This window comes from Taudactylus pleione, unplaced genomic scaffold (genome assembly GCF_031769625.1).
Source record: "Taudactylus pleione unplaced genomic scaffold, aTauple2 ptg000454l, whole genome shotgun sequence".
NCBI classification, from domain to species: Eukaryota; Metazoa; Chordata; class Amphibia; order Anura; family Myobatrachidae; genus Taudactylus; species Taudactylus pleione.
In genome coordinates this window covers 2,323,880-2,335,120 of record NW_028284856.1, presented here as the reverse complement: position 1 = coordinate 2,335,120, position 11,241 = coordinate 2,323,880, and the positions used below count along the sequence as shown (strand labels likewise).

Below are 11,241 nucleotides of genomic sequence, written 5' to 3'. Positions count from 1 at the left end.
GTCAGTGACTCACTTCGAGTTCGTGGCTCCCCTGCTTCCTACTGCTCTACTATCTAAATGAGCCTTGTCCTGAGAAACTTGACTGGGCTGAGCCATGTGGCTCAACTCAGTACTCTGAATCACTCTGCCCATGACTACTTATCTCTCCCCTTAACTTTGCCACCTACTTTACATCTAAAATTGACTCCATACGTCAGGACATCGCATCCCACCAGATCATCATTCCACTCCCTACTTTCTCTGACCACCCCTCCCTATCCATCTTACCAACTCTCACATCTTTCTCCCCTGTATCTGAAGAGGAAGTCATGGCCCTCATCCGTTCCTTTTCTCTTTTCACCACCTCCCTTGACACTATCCCCTCTTGCCTCCTCCTCTACCTCTCTCCTTCTGTCTGTTCCCATGTTGCTTACCTCCGCAATCTATCCCTCTCATCAGGCACTGTCCCTTATGCATTCAAGCATTCCCTTGTCTCCCCCATTCGTAAAAAACCTACCCTTGATCCTAACACTCTTTCCAACTACTGATCCGTCTCCTACCTTTTGCCTCCAAACTCCTTGAGCATATTGTTTACCACTGCCTTACCGCCTTTCCTCCCACTCCCTGCTTGACCCATTTCCATTTCATCCTGGCTTCCGTTCTCTCCACTTCACTGAAACTGCCCTCATGGAAGTCAGCAGCAACCTCCTTGCTGCCAAATCCAAGGACCACTACTCTATGCTCATTCTCTTTGACCTCTCTGCTGCTTTTAACACTGTGGACCACCCTCTCCTGCATATCCTTCACTCCCTTGGTCTACATGATACTGCCCTCTCCTGGCTGTCCTCCTACCTCTCTGACCATTCCTTCTCTCCTCTCTTAAACCCCTCCCCCCCCCCGCAACCCCCCACTTTCACTAATCTCATCTCCAAGCGTCGACTCTTCCTATGCAGTGAACGGGACCTGGGTCGCTTCGACCCGGGTTACCTGTTCACACAGCATCTCAAGCATGGTTGAACACTCGTTCAACCCTTCTCGTGACCAGGGTTGAAATGCAGCCTTCACGTGCAATAACCTGGGTTACCGCATCTAGTGTAAAAGGGGTACAATAATCGTCTTCCATTTACATCTCAGACCTAGTCTCCCTTCACACTTTAATCCACGCATTTCGCTCAACAAATGCATGTTGCCTCTCCTGCCAACTGATTACTTCCTCCCACTTCCAAGATTTTGCCCGTGCTGCTCCCTACCTCTGGAACTCTCTCATTATCACACTCTCTATAAATCTTCAATGGACTCTCAAGACCCATTACTTTATCAAAGCCTTCCAGCTCTCATCTTAACTCGCTGCTCCATGCTCATTCCTCTCTGTCTACCCCATTTGTCTAACCCCTGTCTGTCTGCCCCTTCACTTTAGAATGTAAGTTCTCAAGAGCAGGCCCTCTTCCCTCATGTGCTTCTCCTTACCTTACTTATACTATCATATACTCCTAACTCCTCACAGGGACACCTAACACTTGGTTGCTAATGCCCTGCTGTTATGATTACTATTGCAGCAATGTTTATAAACCATGTTTATGTCCTGCATTGTTTTGTACTGTAAGTCACTGTTTTCTTGTTCACTCATTTGTTTATGAAGGTGCTCCTTTTATATAACTAAGAAATACTTTACACATATAGTTAGTGGCAACACATTTTGGGGTGCTCCAACACCCACAGAACTGGCACCTATGGGCTAGGATACAGGAAAATCAACAAAACCTTTAGATACTGTCAGAAGCTGACTCAGGCCCTGATTCAGAGCCGGACGCTCTGACAGGGCGTTCGCTCTGAATCACGGCCGGTCTTTTTTTTTTTTTTTTTTTTAGAACGGCCCCCTGGCCGCTCGCATAGCTGTGGGTGACCACCCACAGCTATAGCGAGCGGCCATGATGATGTTCGCGATGGTCTTGACCATTTCGACCATCATCATGACTATCGCGACCATCGGGCTTGCGACGAGACCCTTGTGGTAGGGTCTCGTGGCCGCAAGCCCCAGAGAGCTTTCGGCTCAAACAGAGCCAAAAGCTCTCCCACTGACATCACTTGTGATGTCAGTGGGACGCCCCCAGACAGTAGGCGTTCTCATGGGAACGCCTCCGTCTGGGCAGCCACCCCCCCCGGCTCGCCCACCAAAGGGGGCGTGCTGTCACTCAACATCGACAGCACGCCCCCTTTGGTACGAGACCCGGAGTGACGGATTGCCCGTCGCTATCCGGGTCTCGTGCATGCACACGATGGAGCCGGCTCCGTCATGTGCTCTGGGCCACCATCGACCCGGTTGCAAGTGCTCGGCGCTTGCGACCGGGTCTGAATCAGGCCCCCTGTTCTGATCTCTCAAACAATCTAAAATGGATCAAGTTAAACTACTGGCTATTAACCGTTCTATAGATCACAGATATTACAGGGCTTTTCAGTTAGTCATTCACATCAGCCCCAGGGGAATTTATAATCTGTATTCCCAACACATTGACAAATACAGGTTAATTTTCTTCAGAAGCCACATAATTTACCAGTATCTTTTTGGAATACCCAGATATATATATGGGAAAGATTTCTAGACTGCACACCCTGTAATATATATAATGGGAGGTGCTACCTGATGAGACTAATTGCAGGCACAAAAACAGACAAATCTCAGGTGCACAGCTCCAAATTATTATTAATATATAAATGCAATAGAATTTTGCCATCAATAGAGGTTTTTAGCATAATCTTGGCCAAGGTTGTGGGCCTACCCACCATATCCAGGTAACCTCTTTAGGGTAGGTCCCTAGCATACTAGGATTCAAATCCAGAGCGCAGGACACCCCCAAACTGGCCCAGCTAAGCCGCCCCAGGGCACCGCCATAGTAAGAAAAGTGCAGTGTAAAAGAGATAGTTAAGAGCAGCAATAGCTGCATATACAGAATGAAAATAAAAAAATTAGGTACATGTATAATAAACAAACAGTGAAGAGTTAAAATGTGTTATAAAAGAAAAATGTGTTATAATGCAGTGCCCTGAAACAGATGACCCAAGGCAATCCAGGGGGACCCACGCCCCAAAAATGAACCAAAGTTGCACTACAGTATATAAAACTTGTAGGATTTAACTAGAATTGTGCTTAATACCAGTGTGCATATTCATTACCAGACTCCATACTTTTAAACCAATAAGGTAGGGGTGCTAATCCAGACTGAGGGCGTCTCCTTTCCCTCAGGTGTGCAATAAAGCACATTAAATGTATATGGGAAAGATTTCTGGACTGCAAACCCTGTAATATACATAATGGGAGATGCTACCTGATGAGACTAATTGCAGGCACAGAAACAGACAAATCTCAGTTTAGCTGGGCCAGTTTGGGGGTGTCCTGCACTCTGGATTTGAATCCTAGTATGTTAGGGACCTACCCTAAAGAGGTTACCTGGATATGGTGGGTAGGCCCATAACCTTGGCCAAGATTATGCTAAAAACCTCTATTGATTGCAAAATTCTATTGCATTTATATATTAATAATAATTTGGTGGAGTACCCGGAAGAAATCCACATTTTGGTCAGGAATTTATCTCAAGACCTTAATGCTGTGAGAGGTCTATTTTTCAAGCAGTGAACTAGTGGAGAAGTTGCCCATAGCAACCAATCATCTTTGAAGTATCATTTATCAAGTACAGTCTATAAAATAATAGGTAGGAGCTGATTGGTTGCTATGGGCAACTTATCCACTGGTCCACTTCTCCACGCTTTTCACTGCTCGATAAATAGACCCCTGAGGCTTTAATGCTTACCACCATACTGCCCATACTAAACCTCTCTAGTGGGGGTGACCTGTTCTTGTTGGAGACAGGTTCTGATCTTTATCCTTCTGATCTTGGTATTGATTATTTAAAGCCTGTTTGGGAGATGCTTGCTAGCAATAAGTAGACACCTGTAAAAAGACCTGTAAATTGCGTTATTACTGAACAGGGAAGCAATCTAGTAATGCGCTCTCTCGCCACAGTACATGTTTATTTACAAATCCTATTTTACACCTTAACACCTATGTACAATGGGTCTTCTTCCATCAGGTGTTTATAAGATTTTCATTTTGTACTTTTTGCATACAGTAGGTTTTGGTCTTGCTTCAAAATAACCCATTTTGGGTCAGAGATTTTCAATTCCTTAATCGCCTTTCCCAAGTTTCCAAGGGAGCGATTCAATTGCTTTGGCCACCACAGTAATTAATGGTCTCCCAATTGAGAAATTCCATCGTTTTGGGCGCCCATTAAGCTGGGTACATACTAGGGGGAATTATCAATTGAACAGGCCGATATATCGCAACATCGCTTACAGACATCGCATTTGCTATGCAGCACAGCAGATGAGCAATATACCTGCAGATATATTGCCGCATCTTGCTGTGCGTACGAGCGGTCATTTTAGTTGTTTGTAGAGGACAAACAGGAATGCAGTGTGCTCTGTGTGCAGGATGGAGCTAGCTGTAAAGACAAGTAAAAGAGGGGGAGGTCTGGGAGGCACGTGGGGATGTCATATGGGCATGTGCTGGATGTTAGAGAGGCATGTTAGGAGTTTTGGCTTACATAGACATGTCAGGATGTATGTGCATTTTGTGGCAAGCGGGGATCTGAGGGCATCCTATGTATTTTTGAAGCAAGCATGTGTTTGGGATTAGTGATGTTGCTGTGCCGAGGTTGTTTTCAATCTGATTTTTTATACTTTAAATGAAAGGTAATGTGCGGACATTCTGAAAGTTGGAGGGTTATATCTGTATATTGGGTTGCCCATCACTGCCTTTAGGATAAGGCATAATACAAGTATTTGTCTGGTATAAAATGCATGGTCCATGTACAGTGCAAAGGTTAAAATAAATGCTTAAGCAATAGTCATAAAAACTAAGATTTCCATCACTTATCTTATCCCATCATAATAAAATGTTTATCACAAGCAGTTAAAACATATTGTAACTTATGCAAAATAATGTCAGAGCTCCCAGCATTTAAGAAAGAGGATCAGTGAACTATACACCCATCAGCCATAAAATTAAAGTCACTGACTGGTGAAGTGAATAACATTGATTATCTTGTTAAAATGGTACCTGTCAAGAGTTGAGATATATTAGACAGCAAGTGAACACTCAGTTCTTGAAGTTGATGTGTTAGAAGCAGGAAAAATGGGCAAGTGTAAGGATCTGAACGACCTTGACATGGGTCAAATTGTGATGGCTAGATGACTGGGTCACAGCATCTACAAAAAGGCAGGTTTTGTTGGGTGTCCTGTTGTGCAGTGGATAGTACCTACCAAAAGTGGTCCAAGGAAGGACAGTTGGTGAACCGGCGAACAAGCTTCTAGGCACTTAAACATCAGAACTGGACCATGGAGCAATGGAATCAGGTTGCTTGGGCTGATGAATCACGTTTCCTTTTACATCATGTGGCCATTTTGGTGCTTGTGTGTCATTTTACCCTGGGAAAGAAATGGCACATGGAAGCACTGTGGAAAGAAAGTAAGCCGGTGAAAGCAGTGTGATGCTCTGGGCAGTGTTATGCTGGGAAACCTTTGTTGCTGGCATTCATGTGTATGTTACTTTGACACGTACCACGTACATACATTGCTGCAGACCAGGCACACCCATTCATGGCAACGATATTCCCTGATGGCAGTGACCTTTTTAAGCAGGATAATACGCCCTGCCACATTTCAAAAATTGTTCAGGAAAGGTTTGAGAAAAATGATAAAGTTGAATGTGTTAACTTAGCCTCCAAATTCCCCAGCTCTCAATCCGATCAAGCATCTGTGTGGAATAAGCTGGGAAAAAAGGTCAGACCCATGGAGGCCCCTCCTCACAACTTACAGGACTTAAAGGATCTGCTGTTACTATCCTCTTGGTGCCAGATACCTTCAGAGGTATTGTGGAGTCCATGCCTTGATGGATCAGAGCTGTTTTTGTGTCACGAGGGGTACCTGCACAATATTAGGCAGGTGGTTTTAATGTTATGGCTGATGGGTGTATCCTGGGTGCACTCCATATAATGCGATCCTTTGCATAAAGATGACAATACTTGTATAAAACATAATAGCAGTGAATATGGCACTAACCTTAACACCAAACTACATTTGTCAGACATTTGCTCAGTATAATGTAACATTTAGATTAAATTCAATACATTTTTTGCACAGACATAAGTGTTCTGTGACTATGATTCTTGCTGCCTTATGAACAGTTGCATGCTATCCGTAACATCATTACAAGAGGCAATTTAGCATACATAGTGCATCTATAGAATACTACTGCAAAATACTATGTAGGTTCTCAGAAATGTAAAATGAGACCAATAGTTTCTGAGATCTGTAACAAAATAACATTCTCTTTTTGCTTCTCTCTGACGTGCCCAATCTCATCATTTATGTTAGGTTTAAGGTAGTCTAGGGGCGGAATTCAATTGTTTGCAGCCACCTTCGCACCCGACGGAGCTATTCAATTGTTACTGCTGTCGGGTGCGATCAGCTGCCGGCGCCGGCATTTCAGCTCGCACTCCCGTAATGACATGTAATTATTGGATTAAGTAAGCTAATTGGAAACTTTGAATTTTTCATTATGGGGGTTTCCAAGGGGTTCTGAAGCAAGTCCTGACATTCTTTACTTAAAATAGGTATTTTTAAAAACTGCGTCTGCTCTGAAGCTGTGCAAAAAAAAAACCCTTGCGCCTAATTGAATACCAAAAACCTTGCGCCTACGGTAGAATAAAAAAAAAAATTGCATCCAATTGAACATACACCCAAGTGTTCACAACAAAGGTGCTTTCCAAAAGAGCATAGGCCCTCATTCAGAGCCACTCGCAAACAGCAGTACGCTCGTTGCGTTCCGATGTTGACTAACCGCGCATGTGTCGGTGTAACACTGCGCATGTGCGTACGGCAGATTGCGAGTTTTTTTGGTCTTGTTCGTCAAATAGCGTACAGGAAGTGACATGTCAAATGTGATTGACAGAACAGGGCGTTTTTGGGTGTTGACGGGGGTGGAGATGGAAAAACGCAGGCGTGGCGAGGCGTTTTTGGGGCGTACATACATTAGCAGATGCGAGCGTAAAATGTGTTCGGACCGACTCATACGTCACTGGATGATCCTCTTTCCCTTCAAAATGCTCGCACAGCTTAGGGTCTGGATTACTCGACCACATTGGCGATGGCCTTCTCCTCCGTCCCGGGACTCCACGATGTTGTTGCGATTAATCGCGGGTGGCCTGAAAAGCAATTAGTGTTGGATTGAAAACCGGCTTGGTATGTGTTTTGAAATCAGTTTTTGGGGATAGCACAAAACCGTACGCAGGTGGAAATCAGAGCTGCTAATGTCAGGATGACACAATCAATTTGCGTACATTTGTGGGGGTTTATTTTGGCCTCAATTTGGTGGTTAGGGCCGATTGTAACAATAATGTCATCATGTTTTAATTTTCTCACCTTTTTATTTTTGCCTGTTGAATTTGCCTCGTTATGTGAATTTTTAAATGTTCCTTAAAGAGCCCTTTTTTTAAAAAAAAAAAATTTATTTTTTTTTGCAAGTTTTTGCCTTTTGGGCCAGGATTAAATGTAACCCATTTGTACAATAATGTCTCAATACAATGTCAGATTTTTGGCGTCAATTTATTGGTCAAACCAAAACTAAAATAATTAAAAATTTGGGGACATCTTTTTTTGCCAAAGATCAGTCCCAAAATCAAACAAATTGGCCCAACATAACTGTAGACATAAACGTACAACAAAAAATTAAAAACATTTCACAAGAAAGGAGAGGGAAGTTTTGACCAGAAAGGAATATGAGCCAAGCACAGAAGGAGTGTGGGAAAAGTCGCCATTGCTGTCACCGTTTTTTCACCCGTTTGGATGGGGGAGGGAGGGCGCCAGACCGGGTCCGGGATGTCATCGGGCTGGCCTGTCCAGAGGCAGATGTTGTGGTGTCTGGACTAGGCACAGGGCTAGGCACATTTGGAGGATTGGCTGATGTTGTGCCAGAGGTGGAGGATCCTGATGTTCCGGCAGGAAGGGAGGTCGGCTCCACCATGTGCTGGCGAACGAGCTGCTCCAGGGCATTGGCGATGCGGATGTTGGCCCTGGTATTTTCCGGCAGGGTCTGACCAATGGTCACGTTGGCCGCAGCATTTTGCTCCAGGGCCTCAGCCACCCGTAGCAGACTGGCGTCCATCCTCTGCAGAATCTCCGTATGGAAATCCGATTTGAAATTGAGTTCTGTGAGGAGGGACACTGCCTGCGAGGGGGATTGCCCTGGACTGGCTTCTGCAGGGTCCTCAGCCGGATGTACTGGTTCCTCCCCTGCCGAGCCAGCAGAAATTCTGCGGCCAAGGCTCCCCTCTGGAGCAGACTCATCCGCCTGTGTCTCTGTTAGGAAAAATTAGAAAAGACTCACATTAGAATCTACATATTGGCCCACTAACATTTCAGAGTTGGTGACATCAAAAGATTTACCTGGGACAACATGAGGAGCCGCAAAGTCTGGCATGTCCGTATCCATGTTGGACATGCCAAACACCTCCACAGGCTGCACACACCCCTGTGCCAGCTCTTCTAAATCCGTCAACTCCAATGACACAGGGGTGGGACCCCCACCTGTCCCCCTTGCATGCCTAGCCCTGTCCGCGAGTTTTTGCTTTAGGCGATATTTGAAGTCGGCCCATCTGTGGGAAAAAATGGAAGCCATTATCCTTTTGTTTAAAATGGTGTTTGTTTTTAGGGGGGGCAAGTGTTTACTTACCGCCGTTTGACATCCCGGGCTAGACGGACATAATCACCCACCCTATTGATAGCAACGGCTACCTCTTCCCACATTCTCCACTTCTGGCTTAGACTCCTATTCCTGTCTGCCTGTGGCAGGATGTCCACACACTTCTGAATCAAAACCTCCATCTCCTTTCTTGTGAAATGTGGCTGCCTTTTTTTTTTTTGCAGCTTTGGCCGGAATACTGGGCCCAGCAGCCTCTTCCATGTCATCCTCCTCACCTATTTGTGTAAATATTCAGATTTCTCAAATTCACAACTTGCCCAATCTTATGTTTCAAATTAATCATTGATACAAAATGCATGAAAGACTTACCGCCTGACTCTTGGGCATTGTTTCCCTGGTCTGTCGCCATGTCTGAGGTCCAAACAAGAAATACACCAGAATTTAAATGTGTTTTCGTGACGTATTTATACATGCGTCCTTATTTTGCGGCCGCATCATTGATTGTGCGTTCCTATGATCCCTCCTTAATTTGTGCGGGAAACGAAACACTATTTATGGCTTGGTGTGTCTCGAGTCGAGGTGGCGTTTTTGGATTGTTGGAGGTTACCTTGGTTGGAGTTTCTTGTTTGCGGATAAAGGAGTTGGCGTTTGGAGTTTATTTTGTTTGCTAGATTTGCGTTTTTATTTTCCGTTCTCTTTTTTGGTATATTTTTTTTTGGCCTCGTTTCTTGATTTGGTAAGTTTTGTGAAGTCTAACTTTGGTTCAATTGGTGTCTCATTGTGTTTCTTCTTGTTTTTAATTTTTGGATCCATAATTTCATATCTTTTAGCTTTTTATTAATTTCGGACCCAAAGACCTTTTGATTTGGAATCTTATATATTTGCTCTTGGTAAGTCCATTTTTTATCTTGTATTTGCGAACTAATTAGCGCATTTTTACTACTTACTATTGTGACTTGTATTTGCGAACTAATAAGCGCATTTTTACTACTTACTATTGTGACTTGTATTTGCAAACTAATTAGCGCATTTTTACTACTTACTATTGTGACTTGTATTTGCGAACTAATTAGCGCATTTTTATCAGTTTGTTTATTAACTTGTATTTGTGAACTAATTAGCGCATTTTTAAATGCTTATTAATGCTGTTAAATTTTTTGTGGTTGCCCTTTCGCTTTTTTGGCTTACATTTCAACCCATTTTGATGTACTGTGTGCAACGTCGTTTTGATCTTTGGCCAAATGTGTGTTTCGCATATTTTAAGTTTTGTCTAGCACAAAATTTAGAAACATAAATGCACAGAGTAAAATTTGACAAATTTTTTTTGTGATTAATTTCAGTTTGGACGTATCATGACAATACCCCGGCATGTAAGCAGCAATGGATGGTATCATCAAGCTAAGTTGTTCTTAATTTTCTTTTGGGGTGGGTCCAAAGCCTTACATTACAATCTTGCCATTTCAGGTTGATCTTGGGCGGATTGTTCTGGCCATGCTCCCGGAAGCCGACCAACCTCAATCTCGTCCCAGGCGTAGGCATCGTAGGCGTGCAAGGCCCCAGATATTTCGAAGACGTGTCACCCTTTTTGGAATGCCCGATGATGAGGTTTTAAGACGCTACCGTCTTCCTCCCAAAATGGTGGTATGTGATGCCTCCCTCCAGATCCTGTCCTTGAATGCAAAATTACCAGGAAGTGCACATGACTCCTTCGTCATCCGGCAATCAGGGATATGGCACAAATTAACCAACCTACAAGCTGGTGATGCGTGGCTTCTGGGTAAGTGTAGACCTTTAGTACATAACAATGTTAAGCTTGATACACAGTGATCCTGATTTTGTCTATTCTTTTTCACAGGAGACAGTGGATACCCTTGCATGCCCTGGCTGCTCACTCCTTATTTGGCTCCCACACCAGGTCCACAAAGTGAGTTTAATACCGCACTTACAGCCACCAGGCAAGTGGTGGAGCGCTGTATCGGCTTTTTAAAAGGCCGATTCAGATGCCTCCACCGCTCTGGTGGCGAGCTCATGTATTTGCCGGATATGGTTTCGAAAATTGTGGTCCTGTGTGGGATCTTTCACAACATCGCCATAAGGAGTGGTGTTCCAATGCAGCCAGAGGATGCCTTACCTGAGGATGGCCCCCCCGAGGTTGGTCGGAGGTCAGTATGTGGGGGGGCCATACGCGATGATGTGGTGGCCCGATATTTTAGGTAATTATTGACCAAACAACAGTGTGTATACCCAATGTGTTACGGTTTTTTAGCGTTCATCTTTTTTTATATTAATTCTTGCACCATCTTCTGTTTGTTTGCATAATCTTTGGCATTCCCACGATGACTACTTCCTGCTACCCTTCAAAAACCTTTATGTGGAAACTTCGGGAATATATTCTGACACCAATATTGCAACGCCATATTTTTGAAATCATGTGGGCATGGACCTTCGTCAACCAGTTCTTGATTTGTTGTGTGTTTTTGGTATGTGGTGTATTTCTGATTATCATT

General features: G+C 44.0%; 1 protein-coding gene across 2 annotated transcripts in view; it reads left to right on the top strand.

Annotated features, from left to right (window-relative positions):
- ALPK1 (alpha kinase 1) overlaps nucleotides 1-11,241 on the top strand; it is a 184,988-nt gene that overhangs the window by 1,132 nt on the left and 172,615 nt on the right. The gene's annotated exons all lie outside the window — the stretch shown is intronic.